The sequence below is a fragment of the Orcinus orca genome, chromosome 17, assembly GCF_937001465.1.
Source record: "Orcinus orca chromosome 17, mOrcOrc1.1, whole genome shotgun sequence".
Lineage (NCBI taxonomy): Eukaryota > Metazoa > Chordata > Mammalia > Artiodactyla > Delphinidae > Orcinus > Orcinus orca.
The window spans coordinates 44,746,966-44,773,107 of record NC_064575.1 but is presented as its reverse complement, the minus strand read 5'-3'; the positions used below and the strand labels follow the sequence as shown (position 1 = coordinate 44,773,107).

Sequence of the window (26,142 nt, the reverse complement as noted above, 5' to 3'; positions counted from 1 at the left end):
CTTTCAGAAGAATTTGGAAATTCAGCAGGACGAGAATAAAAGCATTTGCAATTGGAATGTGTTTCTTTTATTCTAACAATTTTATCATAGTATAGTGGCCATTTTAATTGAATCTCAAAGCACTTATCCAGAGGCATTGTTTTTGTTTGTTTGTTTTTATTTTCTTTCTTACTACCTTATCTGACAAGACAAACACTTCTGGGTATTGGTATAGTATAGAACAAAAAAGGATTTTATTATTTTAAAGCTGCACACATGCAAATCTGGTCAAGAGTATTAGTCTCATTTAACTCTACCTTTATTTCTGGAAGAGGAACTGGAGACCAACAAAGGATTTAGAAGGACAGAAAATAAAAGTACATTTTTAGACTCATAATAGTCTCATTTAACTCTACCTTTATTTCTGGAAGAGGAACTGGAGACCAACAAAGGATTTAGAAGGACAGAAAATAAAAGTACATTTTTAGACTCAATTCCTGGCCCTGGTGTCTTGGGAGATTTCAGAGAATCTTCCAGTTAGTCTGTTTATACTTGTCCAGTTCTTTTGCATGCTATTTCCTTTCTCAAGGTTTTCTTTTGTTTGTTCGTTTGTTTTGAAAGATTTGATGGGCTGTCCTAGAAAAAGTGACTTATATTTCAGCAAAAGAAAAATTATATTGGAAGTCACATGATTTTTTTTAAAGAAATTTGAGTTCAATTTATCACAGTATAAAAATAATGACTGCAGGCACTTTTTCATGTGTTGAACGACTGAATAAACGTCACTCACAGCCTCAGTTTCTTTGTTCTTAAGTTGTGGATAATAACACCTCACAATGGGTGTTTTGACGATTATATAAGATAAATCATTCAATTGTCAGATGCTTTGCAAATAATAACTAATAACAATATTTCATTCCAATTTTGTAGGTGTGAAGACTGGGTACCTGGACATATCTCCAAATCTTAGTTGTTGGTCAGATTTCAGGAATCACCTTTCCTAAACTGATTAATCTGTTAAAAGCTTGAATCTGCAAACAACATCGTTTTCAGACAGTTCATTCTTCCATCCAGGGATGCCCCCCCAGAGTGTGGATGGGGATGTGTGTATGTGTGTTACGTGAGAAAAATTCAATAATCAAAAGAACGTATTTCTGTGCTTTATATTGAAAAACAAGTCGCAGTCCTTATTTTCAGTTTCCACGGTCACTTTGTGAGACAGGTATCAGAGCCTGGGAATCGCGTCAAAAGGAAATGCCACAGGTTCCGCGCATTTCCTTCCAGGACCCGCGCAGAGGCGGGAGAGAGAATGACCAATCGGGGCGCAAGTTTAGGCTACTCCCGCCCCTTTCCGTCGAGCCCCGCCTCTTTTCCGTACCGCCCTCTAGGAGTAGGGGTGTGCAGCAGGCTCGTCCCGCCCCCTCCTCTGAGTGACAGGACCGTGGACAGCAACATTTCCAGCCGGACACATAGTTTGTTGGCCCTTGCGTTGGCTGAGCTAAGGTGTGTGTGTCCCGCGAGGGCGAGGGGATTGGGGAGGCCCTGCCCGGGAAGCTCGGGGTCGGGGACTGAAAGCAGGCGCACCTCCTTAGTGGGCCCCCAATGCGTTTAGGAGACGTTCGATCCGCCCCTGGGAGCGGCACTTGGGCGGGCTGGGCGGAGGGGGGGCTCTGGAAGAGGAGGAACCCAGAGCCCGGGAAACCCAGTAGGTACGGTAATGACTTAAGGACCCTTCCCGGAGAGCAGGGAGATCGCGGTGGGGGTGGGGATGGCGGGCGCGGGATTAGTGCGGTGGGTGGGCGTGGCCGCCGTGGTTGCTAAGGAACGCGCGGTTCCCGCCCTGCCAGCGTGTCTGGCGCTGGCTGCTGGGCCCTAGAACCGTAGCCCCACCCACATCCCAAGGCCTTCCACTAGGGTAGGGGCTGGCTCCCGTGTGCTGTCAGTTAATTCGCGTCTGTTAATTTCACTGTCCTGATCTCTGCGTCTATAGTTCCCGCTCAGGCCTCCCTCTCTCTTGTTACTCTTCTCAACATTTTTTCTCACCTCCCCTTCTAAAACGAACAAGTATCTGCAGACCAAAACATGTGCAGAGAAGGGCTTCAGGCAGCCTGAGGTGGCCTTATTGCCAGGATGGTGGGGCGGGATGGGTCTTTTCCTGGTGTTTGGTGAATCCCTGAACCCACGTGGTGTCCATGTGGATGACTAGGAAAAGGGAGATAGAAGATCTGATTTCTTCCACCTGGAATTCTTTTTAATCGGTGCTGCTGTTTGAGCTCAATGACCTTCTCAGGAAGTTGAGGCAGTTCATTATTGGACATGCCCTAATATATGATCTCCCTTTCGGACCCTATTATGGAGAAGGGTGGTACTAACCCTATAAAGCCCTCTTTTGCGTCACTGTCCCATATTTAATGATTACAGCAGAACAAACATTCCAGAGAGAAAATACAAAGGAGCTAAGAGTCTGCTTTTACTTCCTTCTGCTAGGTTTACTGTATAAATCCCCAAGAAGGAAGCTTGTACTACTTGTTACCACTGGGAAGAAGACTGGCCTAAAAGTCAGGAATGTAGCAGAGTTTGGAAATATTTGCCCTTGGGCAGTAACCCTCATAACTGTTTTCTCATCTGGAAAGTGGAGATACTTATGTGCCCTTTATTTCTAAAAAGTAAGGAGGAATAATTGGTTGTGAAAGTGTTATTAAAGTAATGATCTACACGAATGTAAACTGTTATTGATTACACTTTTAATCTAGTTTTTTGTCTCTATGATCTCTGTTATTGATTCTGTATTAGTTCTTGTTAGTACCTGAAATGTCTTGCATGATATATATTTTTTTCCATTGAATCACTAGATTTTTCTCAAGTGTATTCATAGCCTGAAAGAATTGGTAAAGAGTACTTTCTAATTCAACGATGAGTGACCTTTTTGGTGTCATATATCATTGTAAGAAGCCAAGGGAAGCTATTGATTCTCCCCTTAGAAAAAAACACAATTACAAGCATAAGTGGACCTTGGATAAAGAACACCTGTTTTTGATCAACTTCTTGAGGGTTAAGGAAATTACTCTCCCACCTTACCTCACTCCAAAGACTGAGTAATTTATATCCAAAACTACTTGGCTGGGAGCAGAATTGGGTCTCTTTCCTTTCTTACACAGTGCATCTCACTGTAGCTTACCTTAGTTCATGGTCTTCAGTGAATCCTTTTTCTTTTCTTTTCTTTTCTGTTTTTAGTGTTTAACAAACATGAGCTACCAATGATCAATAAACTGGTGCTGTCTTTCAAAAACATGTAAATTGTATTTTATTCCAGATGCCCTTTGATCATCCTCTTAAAGAATATTCTTATATTTAAGCAAGTAAAAGATAAATTATTGTCAAATATTTTGGGAAAATGTAAAATTTTATTTTTGTAATTCTCTCTTCTATGAAAGTCCATTTTGGACAAAGAAAAGCTGATTACTTTTAGTGTATGCTACTAGAATTATTTAATTTAAATGAATCATCTTTTATAACATTATAATTTCCCGTGTCTAAAAAATATTGTGTTTGACTCCACTTTGGCTCTTTTCCTGTTTTCTGTATTAAAATGGAAGGCTAGAAATAGAGATATTTTGTTTGTTAATGTACCTTTATCTAGCTTTATCAGTAAAAGTGGGCATCAGTAGTAGATACTATCATTAGACAGAGAAAACAATGAAAAGGAAAAATATATAGCTTTTGTAATAAACATAAGAGTATTTAGGAGCACTGATTGTTTAGCACTTATAATTTTATTCGAACTGTTTAATATTTATTCCTTTGTTTACTCAACTCACTTCATTTCTAGTGGAGAAACTAGAATAAAGACAAACTGATTATAGCAAGAATTCTAATGGAATTAAAGTTTTAGGGCCTCAATAAATAATAGCTCTTCTCTCGAATTTGTAAACAGACAGGTGGAGTTGGCAAGATCTGCTTCCTTACTACAGAGCTGATCGGACATAGTGCTTTCAGTGGGAGACCAAAAATGAGTACTAGAACTTCCTTCCCCTTTTTAGCTTCACTCCCTTTCTCAGAACCTAGACTTTAGTCCAGTGAGAGAAAATTTCAGTTTAAAGAACAGATGCACTTACTCAGAATTGCTGGTCTGTATGATCCAGGGCAGCGAGGGAAGAGAAAGAAGATAAACCCCTAGTGTTTACAGGTTTATAACAGGTTATCTCTACCCATTGGAATAATATGGGCCAAAGGATTTCAGCTACGGATCATGTAACTCCCCTGTTGGGAAGCTGTGAATACAGAGTGGGATCTGAGGCCAGGACTGTTAATCTAGTGCTCTGGTGTTTCATCCTGGAGTGTACCTCTGGGCCATTTGAAATATGTGGAGGTGTTATTAAATTATTATGATATCTTTAAAAGCTACTGGCTTTTAGGACCCTGACATTTAAGGATGCTGAATATTGTATAATGTAGAGGTCCACCAGCTCAATGAAAGCTTTCCTTCCCCTACTCCAATGCCAAAATCATCTCCAGACTATTCCAGTGGAAGTTCCTCCATATAGAAACATGAAACTAGGCCAAATTTCACCCTAGTCTTTGTTCATATGTGCCATGTTTTTTCTTTCTTTTTCTTTTTTTTAACTGAAGTGTAGTTGATTTACAATATTGTATTAGTTTTAGGTTTACAGGAGTGATTCAAAATTTTTATAGATTATACTCCACTTAATGTTATTATAAAATATTAGCTATATTTCCTGTGCTGTACAATATATCCTTGTGGCATATTTATTTTATACATAGTAGTTTATACCACTTAGTCCTCTATCCCTATCATGCCCCTACCTCTTCCAATCTCCCCACTGGTAACCACTAGTTTGTTCTCTGTGAATCTGTTTCTGTTTCATTATATTCATTTGTTTGTTTTATTTTTTTGACTCCACATGGAAGTGGTAATTTACAGTATTTGTCTTTCTCTGTCTGACTTATTTCACTGAGCATAATACCCTCTAGGCCCATCCATGCTGTCACAAATGGAAAGATTTCATTCTTTTTATGGCTGAGTAATATTCCATTGTATATATACACACCACATCTTCTTTATCCATTCATCTATTGAGTATCTACCATGTTTTTGATATCAATAGATTTGACTCTAAATGTGAAGGTCTTAATAAAAACACTGCTTAGAATGTAGTTATTTTTTGGTATTCTCTCAGAATGACTAAAATTACATTAATGGAAAATAGCAATACAAAGTTCATCATATTTAATATCCTTAAGACTGAATATATCCTTACTGAACATATAAGAATCATAGGCTCCTAGAGCTAAATTTTTTTCACCCCTATTATATACATTTAATTCTTTCTTATATGGTACAAGTGTTAAGTATCTTTGCAACAATATAGTGAGTAGGTATATATTTTCATCAAAAAGAAAAGATGACTTCTTAGCTTACTTTTTAGTTTTGAAATGTTAACAATAGAAAGATAAATACTCTGTACTCAGTGGTTTAACAAACTCTGTTGTGTTGAATCAGAAGGTGGAGACAGTTCTGTAAATGAGAGGATCTTTTCAGTTTCATGGTTTTCAAGCCATTAAACATGGAGAATGAAGCAGGAATAAAGTAGCTTAGTTCTTCTATAGTAGTATTATGTAGGACAAAGTGCAAAAACAGCAGACCAATTAGATTGAACAACTTAAAATTTTGGGGAAGATGAAGGGAAGATAGTTTAATACAAAAAGCATTTTTTACATACTTTGAATTTAAAATATTCAAATATTGCAAGATATAGAATAAGAAATTATATGGATACCTGTGACAAAATCCTAATTGTAGATTACAGTTTATAACCTACACCAGCTAGAAAGTGCACTGGACTGAAAGTTTTAGACTTGGCTCCAGCAATAGATATATCATTTGTTGGGTTTTATAATGTCTCCAGGCATCAAGTTCCTTATTTGTGAATAGAAAGAGTTGAAGATTTATTGTTTTCTACCAGTTTTTTCTGAAGAATATGCTTGAGTATCATGAAAATTCTCATTATTCACAGCGATTCACTTATAGCAGTTTATAGCACTGAAACTTTCTGGGCAGGAGTGTATTAGATATTTTTTAAGTATAATTTTAAAAAGAATATCCCAGTTCCTGATTTCATTTTGTCTGTTCATAGAGTTCTATTCTCTGTCTCTTCTCCTTCCCTCAACATCCCCCTCACCCTCCACACATGCACACACTTGGAAAACACTGGGCTATGTAGAAATGATCTATACAGGCTCTTTCAATGCCAGGACTTTCTGGATAAATTCAGCATTTGAAATGAATAGAGTGGAACAAAAAATTCCCACAAAACCAGGGAAAAGGAAATTGGCAGAATACTCATAGGCATACCTGTGAAAATCTGAGAAGAATTTTAAGCTAAGGAAGAATATTTGAAGGAATTTTTTGATATCTAACACATGCAAGAATGCATAGCCTCTATGGATAGGAGAACTTCATATAAAAAGAGCAACAATTAAGTGACACTAGGAAGAGAATAAGATAAAACAAAAAGAGGACAAAAAAACTGAAAAATGTGAGAACTGTATTAGTTTTATATTCATGCTGTATAATTTCTGTATTTCAAAGTCTGATATAGGTTTTACTGGGCTGAAATCAAGGTATTGGCAGGGATGCATTCCTTTCTGGGGGCTCTGGGAGAGACTGTTTCCTTGCCTTTTCCAGCTTCTGGAGGCTACCCACATTCTTTGGTTTATGGCTCCCGTCCTCCATCTTCAAAGCCAGCAACATTGCATCTCTCTGACTATTCTTTTGTAGTCAAATACATTATGACCACAACTAGGAAAACTTAACAACATTTAAAGACTCAGCTGGATAATCCAGGAGGTTCTTCATTTAATCACATGTGCAAAGTTCCTTTTGCAATGTAAGGTAACATATTCACAAGTTCTAAGAATTAGGACTTGGACATCTTTGAGGAGGGACATTTCTGCCTATCACAATAACATATTAAAAGTTCATATTTGAGGCAGTAAAGAGCAGAACTGATGTTACGGTAGAAAATCTAATGTGTGGAGAATAGACTTGAAAAAATGTCCTAGCTGAAATACTGAATGCATGAAAAGAGAGAAAGATGAAGTCCATTATATGAACATTTGGAATTTCTGAAGGAGAGACTAGAAAATAGCTAATTGTTCCTAAACAAGAGAACAGAACATTTGAAAAAAAGTAACAAACAAAGAGATAACAGGAAATAAAAGTTTTATTAACTAAAAAATGACCAATGTATGCAGAAAGGATATTTCTTATATGAGATATAACAACTCAGAGACACAATATCAAAATTTTTTTCAAATTATAATGATAAAGGGAAAAAATTTTTCATATGTATAGAAAGAGAGAGAAAAAATTGCATATTATTATCAGGAAACAAAAATTAAGCTGGTCTCAGACTTCTTTTCTGTAGTATTAAATACGAGATAACAACAGAGCAACATTTTTAGAGTTTAAAACAAAATTCCATGCAATCTGTCTTGTTCACACACAGCGACAGAAAACCACTCTTAAGTATATAAAGAACTCTAAACTACATACTTTTTGCTTTGGGGGGAAAAAGGACAATAATTTATAAGAAGCTGATACAATATAAATACAAAAGTGATGGTATATTAAAAAACAAACAAAACTGATGATATATCTCAGAGCCCTAGAATATAGAGGTGGCTTTAATAATTACGTTAAGTCTAGTTAAAAATTCAAATGTAACAAAAAAAACTGCATGAGAAGATATATAATGTAAAAATTAATTCAGCAACAGCAACGTAAATTTAAATAAAACATTGATTTTTTGATTTATTTATGCCAGAAATGAAACCTGGTAATTCAAGAGTATGAATAGATTAAAAAATAAACCATAGCTCAGCAAACTATGACCTGGAACCCACCCACATCTGGCTTGTTTTTGTAGGACCCATGAACCAAGAATAGTTTTTATGTTTTTAAATGGTTGAAAAGAATCAAAACAATGATATTTTGCAATGTGAAAATTATATGAAATTCCAACTTTATTGTTTATAATTAAAGTTTTATTGGAACACAGCTACACTCATTTGTTTACATATTGTCTATAGCTGCTTTTGTGTTAAAACAGCAGTGTTGAGTAATTGCAACAGAGATGTAAATGTGGTGCTCTCGTAGCTTTGCATTGCTTCTCAGAGCACTACAAATCACAGTGACAAAATTGAGTTATAACTTAATTTTGTCTCTTGACCTGCAGAGCCTAAAATATTTATGATCTGGCCCTTTACAGAAAAACTTTGCAACTCCTAACCTAAACTATATATATGGACTTTAGTGTATAAGACTGAAACTTTCTTTTCAATTCACGGTACCCAGATTTACTCAGTTATTGCCCTTCAATGTTCTACTTACCCTAGCAACTCTTTGGTCTTATATGGACTTGGGTTAAAACCAAGAATCTATTATTCTTTATATTTAATAATCCAAATTTTCTCTTTTTCACCTCTGTGCTTTAGAAACAAAATTCATGTAAAGATTTTAGAATATCACTTCCAAAGACAAAAATCAGTTAATACTGCAATACTGTAAGAAGAAAAAATGAATACTTTACTGTTGTATGCCAAAATTCTATGTGCTTATAGAGATAGATAAGCATGTACTACATTTAATAAGTAGGTTGTATGTCAATCATTTAATAATCAAATATTTGTTTGGCAAGTATAGGTGAATTATTTCAGAAGAAGTGACATTGAAACAAGGTTTTGAAGGATATTTGTTAATTTAAGGTAGTTAAGGCTGGGGCTAAGGTAACATGGAGAATAAGATTTGTAAAGCCACTAAGCTGTCAGTAGGGTCATGTGATTGGGAAATGTAAGAAATTCAGTAGCTGGAACAGAATTTGGAAAAAAACAGTGGCTGGAGTTGAGGCAATAAGACCTGCTAGCCCAGGCCAAGAAGGCTATTATATGTCATGCAAAGCAATTCTCATCTTGTGGGCAATGAGGATCCATTTCAGATTTTTGAACTGTAGAGCAACATGATCAGATTAGTATTTAGAATAATTGTTCTCAAATTTTTCAAGTACAGCACTCCCTAAAATTCTTTAATGTTATGACTTATAACTTCATGAAGCAAAAGTTGCCTTGGGATATACCCATTTATGTTATATTTATAACAGTTTTTCCTCTGAGGGGGATATATAAACAGTCCCCCAATTTCTTTTCTCCATTTTACAGATGTAAAGTCTATATCTCAGATAAATGATCTGAACACACTCTTCCTTGTAGAGGAAAGTGAGTGTGCTCTGTGATTAGACAGATTTGATTTTAAATCTCTACCCTTACCTTGTTAACTGCATGCTTGGAAAAGTCACCTAATCATTAGAAAACCTAGTTTTCCCAGTTGGGGTTAATTGTACTTATCCCACAGGAATATTATGAGAATTTCTGATAATGCATGCACCATGCTTAACACAGTAAATGGAAACTGCTGATATTATTATTATTACTAATATTAATCATCATCATTATAAGGCTTCAACACCCATTATTCACATTTTCAAAACACAAAAGTTTTGAAAAATTATTTTTTTTCTAAGTTTTCACAAACTAATTGGAGGCAAACCATCTTTGAAATGACAAGGTACTACTTATATAGTATTTATTTTTCTAGTCAGTGTCAATATTGATAAGATTTTGCTGTGAAGTATTGATGTGCTGCCCCTATACTCCTCTAAGAGTGTCATGTAATTATGGTAGATATGGGACATATTACCTTTCTATAGTCTCCAAAACACATCTCACCCATTTTATTTTATTTTTATTTTATTATTTATTTATTTATTAGAATTTTTTAAAAAAAATTTTTAAAAATTAAAAAAATATTTAAAGTCTTTTAAAAAGACTTTAAAAAATCTGGACCATCCTTAAAGTCTTTATTGAATTTGTTACAATATTGCTTCTGTTTTACGTTTTGGTTTTTTGGCTGCGAGGCATGTGGGATCTTAGCTCCCTGACCAGGGATCGAACCCGCACCCCCTGCATTGGAAGGCAAAGTCTTAACCAGTGGATCACCAGGGAAGTCCCTCAAACATTTTAGATAAGGACTACAGATCTATATTATTGTGATTCTTTTATTTTAATAACAGCTTCATCGAGATATGATTCACAATCATAAAATTTATCATTTTAAAGTGTACAATTCAGTGAGTTTTAGCATATTCACAGAGTTGTGCAATCACTACTATCTAATTTTAGAATATTTTCATCACCTCAGAAAGTACTCACTATCAGTCACTCCCCATCTGTTCTGCTCTCACCCTCACCGTTAATCAAACTTTTTCTGTCTCTATAGATTTTCTCATTCTGAACATTTAATATAAAGAGAACAATAGGAATGATGCATTAACTGGACTTTTGTGAATGGCTTCTTTCACTTAGCATAATGTTTTCGAAGTTCATCCATGTTGTACCATGTATCAATATTTCATTACTTTTTATGTTGAAATAATATTCAATCATATGGTTATACCACATTTTGTTTATCTATTTATCATGGATTGTTTTCACTTTCTGGCTATAAGGATAATGCTGCTATTTACATTTGTGTACACATTTTAATGGGAACATACGTTTTCATTTCTCTCACATATATACCTGGGAGTGGAATTACTGGGTCACATGGCCATTCTGTTTAGTTTTTTGAGGAACAACCAAACTGTTTTCCAAAATGGCTGCACCATTTTGCTTTCCCACAAACAATGTATGAAGGTTCTAGTTTCTCCACATCCACAGCAACACTTCTTATTATCTGTCTTTTGGTATAGCCATCCTAGTGGGTATGATTTGAATTGTGATTTTGATTTGAATTTCCCTAATAACTGATGATACTGGGTATCTTTTCATGTGCTTATTGGCAATTTGTATTTATTCTTTGAGGAAATATCTATTCCAATCCCTTGCACATTTTAAAATTGTTATTTGTGTTTTTACTGTTGTAAGCGTTCTTCATATATTGTCTGTATATGGCCCTTATCAGTTATACAATTTGCAAATATTTTCTCCCATTCTGTGGGTTGTCTTTTCATTTTCTTGATCATGTCTTTTGGAATACAAAAGTTGTTTTATTCTGATGAAGTCTGATTTACCTATCTTTTATTTTGTTGCTTGTGCTTTTCATGTTGTTTCTAAGAAACTATTGCCTAACACAAGGTCATGAAGTTTTACTTCTGTGTTTTCTTCCAAGCATTTTATAATTTCAGCCTTTACATTTAGGTCTATGACTTGGTTTGACTTAATTTTTGTGTATGGTATGAAGTAGGAGTTCAACTTTATTCTTTTGCAGCATCATTTTTTTTTAAAGACTATGCTTTCATATTGTGACTCTTGACCTGAATTATCATCATTATATTCAAATAGTCTAAAAATTGCAAGCTATTTTTTAATTGAAATACAGTACGTATGTATGTACAGTATGTATTGAATACATACAGTACAGTATGTATTGAAATACATTATGAAATGATCACCACAATAAGTCTAGTAACCATCTGTCCCCATACAAAAATATTATTGACTGTATTCCTTATGCTGCAACTTATTTATTGTATAACTGGAGTTTGTATCTCTTAATTCCCTTCACCTATTTCACCCACCTCCCCACCTCTCTCCCTTCTAGTAACCACCCATTTGTTCTTTGCATCTATGAGTCTCTTTTCATTTTGTTTTGTTTGTTTGTTTGTTTTCTTAGATTCTACATGTAAGTGAGATCATGCAGTATTGGTCTTTTTCTTCACCTGATTTATTTAACTCAACATAATACCCTCTTGATTCTTTTGCATATAGCTATCCAGTTTCCCCAACACCATTTATTGAAGAGGCTGTCTTTTCCCCATTACGTATTCTTACCTCTTTTACCTCTTTTGTCATAGATTTATTGATCGTATAAGTGTGCATTTCTTTCTGGACTCTGTTCTATTCCATTGATCTGTGTGTCTTTTTTTGTGCCAGTATCATACTGTTTTGATTACTGTAGTTTGTAGTGTAGTTTGAAATCAGGGAGGGTGATTACCTCCAGGTTTGTTCTTCTTTCTCAATATTGCTTTGACTATTCTGGGTCTTTTTGTTTTTCCATACAAATTTTAGAATTGCTTGTTCTAGTTTGGTAAAGAATCCTTTGGGGTTTGGTAGGAATTGCATTGACTCTGTTGATTGCCTTGAGTAGTATGGTCATTTCAACAATATTAATTATTTTAATCCATGAGCACAGTATATTTTTCAATTGTTTGTGTGGCTTCAATTTCTTTCATCAATGTCTTATAGTTTTCTGAGTACAGGACTTTTACCACCTTGGTTAGATTTATTTCTAGGTATTTTATCCTTTTAAATGCAATTATAAATGGGATTGTTTTCTTAATTTCTCTTTTTGATAGTTCATTGGTAGTGTATAGCTATGCAACAGTTTTTGTATATTAACTTTATTGAATTCATTGGTGAGTTCTAGTAGTTTTGCGGTGGTGTCTTTAGGATTTTCTATGTATTTATATATGTATATAAATTATATAGTATATACATATTTTATATATATGTATATTTTTTTATATATATATTCATGTCATCTGTAAACAGGGACAGTTTTACTTCCTCCTTTCCAATTTGGATTTCGTTTATTTCTTTTTCTTTTCTCATTGCTGTGGCTATGACTTCTGATACTAGGTTGAATAAGAGTGGCAAGAGTGGGCATCTTTATCTTGTTCCTGGTCTCAGAGTAAATGATTTCAGCTTTTCACCATTGAGTATAATGTTGGCTATAGGTTTGTTATACATGGCCTTTATTATGTTGAGGTGCATTCCCTCTATACCCATTTTTGTCGAGAGTTTTTATCACAAACAGATGTTGAATTTTGTCAAAACCTTTTTCTACATCTATTGAGATGATCATTTTTTTTTAATTTGATAATGTAATGTATCACATTGATTGATTTGTGAGTATTGAATCATCTTGTGTCACTGCGATAAATCCCACTCGATCATGGTGTATGATTCTTTTAATGTATTGTTTGATTTGTTAATTTTTTTTGAGGATTTTTGCATATATGTTTATCAGTGGTGTCAGCCTGTAATTTTCTTTTTTGTGGTCTCTTTTTCTGGTTTTGGTATTCAGGGTGATGTTAGCCATGTAAGATGAGTTTGGAAGTGTTCCTTCCTCTTCAATTTTCCAAATAGTTTGAGAAGGATCAATGTTAACTCTTTAAATATTTGGTAGAATTCATCTATGAAGCCATCTGGGCCTGGACTTTGTTAAGAATACTTTTTTTTATTACTGATTGAATTTATTAATTAATGATTGAGTAAATTAATATTAATTTATTTATTAATGACTGAATTTCATTACTTGTAATTGGGGTCTTCATATTCGGTTGGCCAAAAAGTTCATTGGGGTTTTTCCATTACATCTTGCAGAAAAAGATGTATGTTTTCCCATACGTCTTACAGAAAAACCCAAACGAACTTTTTGGCCAACCCAATATTTTCTAAATTCTTCCTGATCAAGTCTTGGGAGATTGTACATTTCTAGAAATTTATTCATTTCTTCTAGGTTGGCACATAATTGGTTGTAGTAATCTCTTATGAGCCTTTGTATTTCTGTGGTGTCAGTTGTAACATCTCCTTTTTCATTTTTCATTTTATTTATTTGGGCCCTCTCTGTTTTCCTTGATGAGTCTGTCTAATGGTTCATCCATTTCGTTGATCTTTTCAAAAAACCAACCCTTAGTTTTATTGAACTTTTCTCTCTGTCCCTCTTTTTTTTTTGTTAAGTTTCTGTTTTATTTATGTCTGCTCTGATCTTTGTTATTTCTTTCCTTCTACTAACTTTGGATTTTCTTAGTTCTTTATTTTCTGTCACTTTAGGTGCAAGACCAGATTGTTTCTTTCAGATTTTTTTGTTTCCTGAGGTAGGCTTGTATCACTGTCAACTTCCATCTTAGAACTACTTTTTCTGCATCCCACAGATTTTGGATTGCTGTGTTTCCATTTTTGTTTGTTTTCAAGTATTTTTTTACTTCATTTGATTTCCTCTATTACTGATTGGTTTTTTAAGTAGCATATTGTTTAGCTTCCACCATGCTTGTGTTTTCTGTAGTATTTTTTTCTTGTAATTGATTTCTAGTCTCATAGCGTTTTGATGGAAAAAGATGCTTGATATGATTTTAGTCTTCTTAAATTTATGAAGACTTATTTTGTGGCCTAGGATGTGAACTATTATGGAGAATGACCCATGTGCACTTGAAAAAAAATGTGTATTCTACTGTTTGGGGATGGAATATTTTATATGTATCTATTAATTTCATCTGCTCTAATGTGTCATTTAAGACCAGTGTTTTTTTTACTGATTTTCTGTCTGAATGATCTGTCCTTTAATATAAGTGAGGTGTTAAAGTCTTCTACTACTGTATTACTGTAAGTTTCACCCTTCATAGTGGTTAATACTTGCTTTATTTATTTAGGTGCTCCCATATTGGGTGCATTTATATTTACAATTGTTATATCTTCCTGTTGGGTTGATCCCATTATCATTATGTCATATCATACTTTGTTTCTTATTACAGTTTTTGTTTTAAAATCAATTTGTCTATCAGTGCTACCTCAGTCTTTTTTGTTTCAATTTTCATAGAGTACTTTTTTTTCATTTCCTTACTTTCAGTCTCTGTGTGTCTTTAGAACTGTAATGACTCTTGTAGAAAGCATATGTATGAATCTTAATTTTTTAATCCATTCAGCTACTCTATGTCTTTTGATTGGAGCATTAAGTCCATTTAAATTTAAAGTAATTCTTGATATGCATGTACTTATTGTCATTTTGTTAATTGTTTTGGGGTTGTTTCTGTAGTTTGTTTTTTTTTTTTCTCCTTTCTTCTTTTGCTTCCCTGTTGATTTGATGGCTATCTTAGTGTTATGTTTAGATTCCTTTCTCTTTTTTTGTGTCGGTATCTATTTTAGGTTTTTGATTTGTGGTTACCCTGTGGTTCATATATAACAACCTATATACATATATATACACATATGTATTGTATATGTATGTGTGTGATTATTTTAAGTTGATGATCTCTTAAGTTTGAAGGCATTCTAACCGCCTTGTATTTTTATTCCCCCACCACCATGTTTAATGTTTTTGATATTATATTTTTGTTTTTGTGTCCCTTAACTATTTATTGTGGATATAGATGATTTTACTACTTTTGTCTTTTAATCTTCCTACTTTATAAGTGGTTGACTTACTGTATGTTTGCCTTTATCAGTGAGATTTTTTTTCCTTTCATAAGTTTCATATTTCTGGTTGTGGCCTTTTCTTTTCTGATTAAAGGAGTCCCTTTAATATATCTTTTAGAACTGGTTTGGTGGTGCTGAAGTCTTTTAGCTTTTGCTTGTCTGTAAAACTTTTGATCTCTCTATGAAATCCGAATGAAAGCCATGCCAGGTAGAGTATTTTTAGTTGTAGGTTTTTCCCTTTCATCATTTAAAATATATTGTGCCACTACCTTCTTGCCTTCAGAGTTTCTGCTAAAAGTCAGCTGATAGCCTTATGGGAGTTCCCTTATACATAACTTGCTGCTTTTAATAACCTTATGGGAGTTCCCTTATATATAACTTGTTGCTTTTAACTTGCTGCTTTTAATATCCTTTGTTATCATTAATTTTTGCTATTTTATTTATAAAGTGTCTTGGCATGAACCTTCTTGTGTTCATCTTGTTTTGGAATCTCTGTGCTTCCTGGACTTGGATGTCTGCTTCCTTCCCCAAGTTAGGGACTTTTCAGCTATTATTTCTTTAAATAAATTATCTGCTCTTTCTTCTCTTTATTCTGTGACTCCTATAATGTGAATGTCAGTTTGCTTGATGTTGTCCAAGAGATCTGTTAGACTATCCTAATTTTTTAATTTTTTTTTTTTTTCTGTTCAGCTTGGGTAATTTCCAGTAGTCTATCTTCCAGATTGCTGATCTGTTCTCTGTATCTAATCTACTATTGATATCTTCTAGTAAATTTTTTTTATTGCAGTTATTGTAATCTTTGCTCTGTTTCTTCTTTATATTTTCTAGCTCTTTATTGAACTTCTCATTGTGTTCATCCATTCTCCTCCTGCATTTGGTGAGCATCTTTATAATCATTACCTTGAACTCTTTATTGGGTAGATTACTTATCTCCCCTTTGTTTAGGTCTTTTTCTGAGATTCAACTTGTTCCTTCATTTGGGACATATTTCTCTGTTGCCTCATTTTTCCCAGTTCTCTGTGTTTATTTCTACATGTTAGATCAGTCAATTATGTTTCTTCATCTCGGAGAAGTGGCCTTATGTAAGAGATATCCTGTGTAGCCCAGCAGCATGTTTCCCTCTGGTCACCAGAACTATATGTCTTAGGGGTGTCCCATACATGGGCTGCATGTGCCCTCTGTTGTGGCAGGGCTGACTACCATGGTCATGCTGGTAGGTGAGGCTGGCCCCAACCCGGTTGGCTGCGAAGCCACATGTTGTGTGGTAGCTGCAGGCCTGCTAGGGGATGGAATGAGCTCCCCATGCAGTTGGTTGTACAGCCTGGGGGCAATAGGACTGCTGCTCGCCTGCTGATGTGTGGGGCTGAGTACTAGCATGGCTGTTTGCCTGGTCCAGGTGGGCACTGAGCTGGCACTGGCCTGCTAGAGAGCATGGCCAAGTCTCTGGGCGGCTGTCCACACAGTCCAGGGAGGCCTGGGTCTGTTGCTATCCCACTGATGGCTTGAGGGAGGATTTCAAAATGGGGATTGACAATGCTGGTGGTATTGCTGTAGAATGAGCTCCCAGAAATGGTTGTTGCCAGCTTCTCCATCCCCATGGGGAGTCCCAGTTACCTCCTGCCTCTCTGGGAGGCTCTCCAAGATCAGCAAGTGGGTTTGACCCAGGTTCCTCTCAGACTACTGCTTCTGTGCTGGGATTCAGAACATGTGAAGTTTTGTACATGCCCTTTGAGAGCAGAGAGTTTGTTTCCTATAGCTGTCTGGCTCTCCCAAACATAAGACTTGCTGGTTTTCAAAGCCAGACATTTGAGGATTTGTCTTCCTGGTGCAGGACCCCTAGGCTAGGGAGCTTAGTGTGGGGCTCAGGCCTCTTATTCCTTGGGGAGGAACTCTAAGATTTTGATATTTTTTCATTTGTCGTTTGACAACCTGAGGAAGTGTGCTGACTATACCACATCTCTGCCTCTCCTATTCATCTTCTTGTGGTCCCTTCTTTATATGTTTAGTTGTGAAAAATCCTATATGCTAGTCTTCATGTTGTTCTCATGGAGAATTGCTCTGTAAGTAGTTGTAATTTTGGTGTGTCCGTTGAACTCCAGGTGAGTTCATGGTCTTCCTACTCCACCACCTTGGCCACCTCTGCAAGCTATTTTTAATGATATAATTACAATTAGTAAAACTTGTATTCTCAAATACTTTGAGTTAAATTTTATGTTGATTATTATTGTTAGACAGCAGTTTGGAACCACTTAAATTTGATACTCTTATCTATGTGAGAGCAATTGTGGCATAAAGCTAGAGATAAGTTCAGTGCCTGGCACGTAATAAGTATTTAATAAATATTCATTGAACAAAAATGAATAAACCATACATTATTTGAATGTTTTCCTTGTTGCTTTTTAATTGGCATTTGGTTTAGAAAGTAACATGTACTTAACAATTATGGTTGAATAAATATATTTATAGGTCAACTCTACAAATTGCAATAACAGAAAATAAATTAAAATTAGTCTCTACATTCATATTTAAGTCTAAAATATAGTGGAAACATTTCTTAGTACTTTTCAGATAATCACTATACAATGAACCATTCTTCAAGTGTGATCTGCAGAAATAGTGTTACTGTTTATTACAGTGGAAGGGGGTCTTTACTTAAATAAATTTAGGACACATTGGGTCAAGTAAATTTAAATAGGCTTTTCTATTATAGGACTTCTCAGAGCTTTTTTATGAAAGTGTACCTTGTGTAAAGGGGGAATGGTATGCAATGTTTTTCAAGTATACATGGCCATAGAAACTTAATTTGAATGAACATATAACAGAGTTAGCAAACCACAAACCACAACTTGGAAAATGCTACCACAGTGATTTTATTTTGTGGACGTTAAGGAACTGGAGATCATCCATTTAATATTTCCATAAACTCTGTTTTGGATTCCAGTAAGAAAAAGCAACCAAGAGTATTATTATTGGTATCTGGAGTTGAATTTTCCAGGAATGCGAGCGCAGCTTCCTCAGTAAAGATCTTGCCTTTGGAAACATCTTACTCCTTGACATCTCTCCAGAGTTAAGACTTGGCAGCCTCAAGGACACAGCACAAGGTGTGTTTATTTGATTTAACATTTGGCAAAAGGTGTTTTGACTTGTGGTTTGTTTTCTTTCACTTTGTTTTTCTTGTTTTGATTTGTTTGTTTTTGGCAATGAACTTGAGTTTGGAATTAGTTCTTTTTTATGGGAGGCAGGATTACAATGGGGAAATGTTTTTACTTGGATTTATTTTATGATTTTGGGTAAATCCAAGAAAATGAAGCAAGATCCATAAAACTATAAAATTTTATCTGATTAATTTGTTAAATCATTTAGTATTATTAATTGTCTATGAGAATTTGTTGCCACATTAAATATTTGATCTCTCTTGATGTTTGATACACTATGATGCTTTGATACATAACTATATGTTGATAATTATATATTGGTTAAAATCAATGTCCCTGCATAGTAAGTAATGAACAAATTAAGATCATCATAAAATATCTATTATTCAACATTATTTTAAATCTTTCTTGATTAATTGGTATATCTATGTCTCACATGTTTTGTGGAGAGAGGAAATATGTTATAAAATGGAAGAAAATGGGCCCCCATTATATCTGTGACCCTATCTTCTACTCTCTTCTTCCACCCCTCATTCTAATTAGAACTCTTCAATGGCTCCCCATTTCACTCAAGACAAAAGCTAAAGCTTTGAAACTGGCCTGTATGTCTCTGCAAGACCTGGCTCCTTGTCACCTCTCTAATCTCATCCCTAACTACTCACTTGCTTAGCCATACTGTCTCCCTTGTTGTTATTTGAACATGACAGGCGTGTTCCCATCTCAGGGTTTTTCCATTATTTTCTCTACTGAATTGCTTTCTCCCTGATATCTGCATGACCAATTTATTTACTTTCTTTTAGGTTGTTATTAAAAGGTCACTTTCTAAATGAGGTCTTAACGTGGTCACCATTCCAAAATATCCCTGCTCTGTGTTTTCTACTTAGCATTTATCTTATCTAATAAACTATGTATTTTATACTTATTTGTCTTGCTTACTGTCATTATCATTTGCAAGAATATTAGTTATTCCTATGAGGGCAAGGGATTTTGTTTGCTCTGATTTTATTCTAGCTACCAGAGTAGTCCCTGGCCTTTGATGAGTGAATGAATGAATGCTTAATTTAGCAAATATTTTTTAAGGACTTACCATGAGCAGTGCTAGTTGGTGAGGATAAGGAATGAAATACACAGTTCCTGCCCTCAGAAGTACACTTTGAAGGAGGTAGAAATTGCAGCAGTATGAACAGAACATTATCATTACTTGGGGAAGCAACATTTAATCAGACTGTGTTGGGCTCATGAAAGTCTTCCTGAAAAATGTAACCCTTTGAATCACTCAAATAGCCTAGGTTATGCTGTAGGAACAAAGAAGCCCAAAGCTCAGTATCTTTCTTTTTTAAATTTTTATTTTATATTGGAGCATAGTTGATTAATAATGTTGTGTTACTTTCAGGTGTACAGCAAAGTGCTTCAGTTATACATGTACATGTATCTATTCTTTTTCAAATTATTTTCCCATTTAGGTTATTACAGAATACTGAGCAGAGTTCCCTTCCACTATACAGTAGGTCCTTGTTGGTTATCTATTTTTAATATAGCAGTGTACAAGTCAATCCCATTCTCCCAATCTTAGCACAACAAATATTTATTTCTCACCCAGACTACATGTCCAAATTGGATTGGTAGGGACTCACAGTGACCAAAGACATTGAAGACTTCATCTGAATGTATTTCCATGATCACTGCAGAAGTGAGAAGAAAGAGTGGCTAGTTATGCACTGGCATATAGAGTTTCACTGGTCAAAGCAAATTGCTTTATTTCAAATGGGGGACTGTGAAGTACAATACTGGCCTCTACGCAAAGGGAAAGGAAAATTGGAAGATATGTGAACAGAATTAATGACTACCATGCCTTTCTAACTGTTTTAAAGGAGTATAGGAAAATTGGAAGATATGTGAACAGAATTAATGACTACCATCTTTTCTACTGTTTTAAAGTAGTATAAGATACCCACGTAAAGAAGTATTTGAAAGCATTTTCAGAGAAAGGAAGGGCATGGGCAAACCCAGTAAGCTGTTACATATTATGATCATTTCAGAAAACTACACGTAGTTAAAAGTAGTTGGGGTATAGTGCATGCGTGGGATAAAGACAGATAAAGAGATTAGTGGGAAAACAGGGGTTAGATTATAGCACACTATGGGATTAGAGCTCTATCCTAAAGGACTTAGGGAGCATTGAATGATATAATATACCTCAGAGGAATTTCTTGATTAAATTTAATTTGTGAGAGATTATTCCTGTTTTTGTTTGTTTTTTTTGTTTTTATTGAAGTATAGTTAATTTACAATGTTGTGTTAGTTTCAGGTGTACAGCAAAGTGATTTTATATATATATGTATATATACATATATATGTGTGTGTGTGTATATATATATATATATATATACTTTTTCAGATTTTTTCCATTAAAGATTATAACAAGATATTAATATAGTTCCCTGTGCTATATAGTAGGTCCTTGTTGTTTATTTTATATATAGTAGTATATATATGTAGTAGTATAGTATATGTTAATCCCATATTTGTATCATTTTTATTAGATTCCACATGTAAGTGATATCCTATGATATTTGTCTTTCTCTGTCTGACTTGCTTCACTTAGTATGGTAATCTCTAGGTCCATCCATGTTGCTACAAATGACATTATTTCATTCTTTTTATGGCTAAGTGTTATTCCATTGTATATGTATACTACATCTTCTTTATTCATGTGTCGATGGACATTTAGGTTGCTTCCGTGTCTTGGCTATTGTAAATAGTGCTGCTATGAACATTGGGGTGCAGGTATCTTTTTGAATTAGAGTTTTCATGTGAGATATTATTCTGGAATCAGTGTGGGGGATGGCTTTGAGGGGAGGAAAAACTGGAGACAGTAAGACCAATTATGATACTAATGCAGTAATGCTGGTGAGACCCTGGATAAAGACAATGACAGAGGAAAGAAAAGGAGGGGAACAAAAGGTAAAAAGGCAGGAAAGTGTTTATGGGGTGGACTCCAGGACACAGAGGAAGTAAGATACTTCTTACACTGGCAGTGTTTGTGCCTGAGCATGTGTATGTGGATTTTTGTTTAGTGTGTGTGTAAATGTGTATGTTGCTGTGTGTGAGAGAGTGAGAGTAAGCTTGCAAAGTCAGTTGGCATTACCTAAAGATCTATGTTTTCTTTGTGATTTGGTAAACAAGCTCATGTGCCCAGATTGAAACGAAGATGGGTTTCAGGAGAGCCCTGCAAGCTGGAATGGCTACTGAGTCAAATGGGAGATGGGATCACCTTGGGGCTGAGAAGTTGCTGGGTAGTGTTTTGTACTTGTAAAATATCAGATTACACATTTTACAGCAAAAATTGCTTTGGGAAGTTCAGTTGCGTTTTTCTTTAAATTGTTTAGCGTTCAGCAATAATTTGAAAATAAACATTTTAAATGAATTTGTGTATGCTATTTCCATTAGAGGGGCCCATGATATATAACCTATCCCCTGCTCCCAAATTTTGGTTAATGTGATAATGAAGACCCAATCATTTTATAATAGAGGAAAATTTTCTAAAATTAGTGAGGTAGTTATCCAATGCTTTTATAAAATCATTTTTGATGATAGACTGAAATAAAATACTATAATGTTATAGTGAAGTTTAATTTTCAAAAAGAAAATAGAGAAGTGATTGGAATACTTATTATATTTTTCTTAAAGTTTTTTGGAAGACATTGGAATGTACTATAATTTAAAGGTATTCTGAAATTGCATTTCTTGTTTGCCATTGTATGTTAGACCCATGGTCATTTTAAATATTTGGGATGCTAAATTTATTACTGCAAATTCAAGTCTGGTCATTGAAAGAACCAGTTTTATCTAATGTCAGACTACTGCTCTAGTAGAAAGAACCATACCGACCTGCCCAATGCACGTGGTGGATATATGAGAGAAATTGTGACATATCGACTTAGAAATAACACCAAGAGTTTACAACTCCTGAACTCCTGATAAGAGAATATCAAAGAAGTCGTGGAAGTGTTGAACTGAGAAGATTCTTTTCTTAGAATGGAGAATAATTGGAGATTTCTGACAAAGATAAGAGATTCAGTTGTTAGTTTAAAAAATGGGGACTAGTGTTTAAGATTTTTGTTGTTGTTCAGAAGCCTTCCACTTTAGAAAGTATTTTTGCATACTGATTATGTACATATACTGTAAACATATAAGTAATAATCTATTTATTCAAAGTTTTCAACACACTAACAAGAAGACAGCATATGTAATTTGGCATTTTAAAAGTTATCCAAAGATACTTTTGCTGAAACCACTTAGCTGATTATAGAAGATAGTTAGGAGACCAAATAATAGCAGAAAGGGTACAATTTATATGTAATTAAGTTACACATAAGGTACATATTATGAGACCATTCTTTTCTTTTTGTATCTCATTGACTTTTTAAATGAATGTGAGCTCATCAAGTTCAGGTTATTATTTTTTTGTCTAAAAAAACCTATTTGGACTGTATGGTGCCTCAACAATGAGTAACTGATTAAGCCAGAATGATGTAATAATACTAACAACATTTATTGAGCACTTACTATGTGAGAAGCACCATGTCAAGTACTTTAAATGAACTAGCTATTTAATTTAATGCTTACAGCAGCCACATGGGATAGGAATTCTTACTGTACTGATTTTAAAAAATGATAAATGAGCTTAACTTCATAAACCACTAAAAAGTAAGAGAACCAGAAAGGAAACGAGTTAAAGCAGGGAAGAGTTAACCCATACTTTATCAGGCTCATATTCTTATAAAAGATAGAGAACTTATAGTAATATTTTAAAACTCAAAGCATTTTTAAATTAAGTTTATAATAATTAAGCATAAAATGTGGATGTTTTAAGTTAATGTAACAGTCTTCTGAAAAATATATCTACTCAAAAATATACTGAGTGTCTACTCAAAAATATACTGAGTGTCTAGTGTTCTAATTGTTTGAGATTATTTAGTGTACAAACAATTGTGGTACTACATTCTAGTGGAGGGAAGTCAGAAAATAAGCAATAGACTAAATTTAATATGAAAAGAACTTTTTAACATTTTAAAAGTAATAGTTGATAGGTCTAAGGTAAAAATAACTTTTCTTTTGCAACACTGATCATATACTTGTTCATAAAAAAGGTGAATATTGATTGCTATAATATGGTTATTTATTTTAAATATTATTGACCATTACTTTGAAGAAATCTCTCCTTTCCTCCCTCCTTACACACTGAAGATGCAGCATTCCAAGAAAACAATTAAATGTCATTTGTAAAATAACTTTATTTTATTTAATTACAGAACTAAGTGCTCCATGGCTTAAACAGAATGAAAGTGAAAAGTCTTAGGACGTATTTTTCCTATGAAGAACACATTTAAGTGCATTTTAGCACCAAAATAACTGCAGATGCCATGATTAAAGATTCAGTCGTCGTCCTTTTGTTTGCAATATATAGGGGTATGTTTATGTGTGTATGAGAAAAAGAGGAAGGGAAAGAATAAACATGAGAATGAGAATGAATAATGCCAAAGCTCCCTAGGTGCTTTTGTTTTAGTAGCTTCTCAGAATTCTACCTCTATAATTCAGGGAATTGACTAAACATTTATATGTATTGTTAAAGTAAAGGATGCCATTTTCTCTGTTCTATGTTTCTTCTATTTTCTCTCAAGTGGTCTCAGTATTACTATACTGGATATTCTTTTATGTAGCTGTCTCTAGTATACCACTCTGTAACTACTTGGTAGACCATCTTACACCTATTCTTTCTTGTGTATGCTTTAAGGAGTTAAAAAATGGATATAGTTTATGAACTTCATTATTGAAGTAGTAATGATGTGGTACAGTGAAAAATTAAAATGTTCAATCACAAGGTCATTAACAAAGAATGAAAAATAATTAAGGGCAAAAGATGAATAAAGGTTTTAAGATAAAATCGAAACTCAAGTATGAAAAGACCACTGTGTTGAGAGAGGCATAGGAAAGATTTTTGCAGAGGATATAATCTGTATTAAAAGTCCAGTTCTGTTAGGAACTAGACTTTTGTACTGAATGAGATAACATGAAAGTCTTTGGAACAGGCTGTAAAAAAGTTTTGGAAAAAGTAAAGGTAACAAAAGTGACAAGTGTAGTTAAAAAATAAGCAGTAAGGAATATGATTCATTAGGGAGAATTTTGGACCAACCAGAGATTGTGATTATGGCCAATAATGTGAAAAATTTGGAAAACTATATTTTTCTTTATTAATTGCTTCATCAGTTTATTCATGCACTAAGAGTTGTTTACTTTCATAAAATCCCATTTTCTGATCTGAACTAAACAAGGCAAGTTTAAAGGCAGGGACTCAGAACAGTTCACAGCCTTTTCACTACATTCATTTCTAAATGCCTTATTTGACAGAGAATGCCCTGGTTTATGATTTTCATATCTTTTTCCCTTTTAGAAAGAGGCAGATGGTATGAAAACTGGACTCCCTTATTTAAAGAGAATGTTGATATTTATAACCAAGCTTATCTCCAGCAAGATTTGTTTTTTGCAGCTGTTCCAGGTTGAAAAAAATATTATATTAAAGCCCCGGCTTGTTTTTCTTTCCATATTTGGGGGGGGGGTAATCTTCAGAATGTGAAAAAGTGATGTTTGATTTTAAACATGAATGCAATGTAAACTGTGATTTTTTGCTTCTATATGTGAATTTTCTGTTTGTATGCTGTGATGATATTACTCTTTTTGTTTCACTGATCTATTTCCTAGATACATCACACTTGAGAAATAATTTACTCATCTTTTTCCTATCATCAAAGTATTCTAGGAAGTATAGTAGATTTTCACTGAGTTAGCCTTTATTATTAAACAAACTATTTTCTAACTGTCCATTTTGATATGTTAGTCATTTTCTTTCTGCCCAGAGTGAGTATGTTTCACTGGGAAATCAACTTTTTCTGTTCTTTTTTTATAGTTATATTATTTTTTGTAAGATATGTTTTTCTTTCTTATTTTCTATTCTTTGTTTCTATTTTCAATTATAAATGCTGCTATTTTTCTCTGAACATGTTTTAGAAACTTTCTTTTATAATTTAATAGAAAATTAATTATATTTTATACTCTAAACTTAATACTTAGAGCTATCTTTTTGGGCATGTGTTGACATAGAATGAATATCTAAGCTTATACACACACATAATCTTTGTTCATATGTGTTCTTATTATGTACCCACATGTACAAAATTTTCCATAAAGAAGGATATTTTATCAATAGATATATTGATTTATTGTGAATAAATGTGATTATTGATTTAAGTGGACATAACTTACACAGCTTGCTTGTCAAGTTAAAGCAAGCCCCACTATTTTCATGAAGATTACCTTCTTGAATATGAAATATTATGCAAATTATGATTATGTCAGACATATATTTTTCCTTTTTAATAATTAAAGCTGAAACTTTTATTTAAAAGTTTTTAGTGTTTATCAGCACTCACAATTAAACTATTTAATTTAATATCATGAAAACCAGCATATTGCTTAAATTTACAAAACCCCAACCATTATTAGTAGTAAACAGTTTATTTCCAGAGAGTTTCTGGCTGTTTTCTAAATAAACCCTTTAAACTTCAATCTTTGATTCATAAAATAATCAATCTCTCTCTTTAACCACATAGAACATGAGTAACTTTAATAGATTTTATCAGTTCAGTTTATTCCACACCTCCCTTTATTCTTTATAATG

General features: G+C 34.1%; 1 protein-coding gene across 3 annotated transcripts in view; it reads left to right on the top strand.

Moving 5' to 3' along the window:
• Positions 1-1,360: 1,360 nt before the first annotated feature.
• The window catches only part of TRIQK (triple QxxK/R motif containing), a 98,280-nt gene continuing 73,498 nt past the window's right edge, over positions 1,361-26,142 (top strand). For 2 of the 3 annotated variants that reach the window (XM_033411703.2, XM_033411701.2), the window contains exons 1-3: positions 1,361-1,482; positions 2,467-2,645; positions 18,191-18,350. The gene's annotated coding sequence lies outside the window, so the exon portion shown is untranslated. The remainder of the gene's footprint in view (positions 1,483-2,466; positions 2,646-18,190; positions 18,351-26,142) is intronic. The other variant, XM_004283218.4, reaches the window with a different exon arrangement.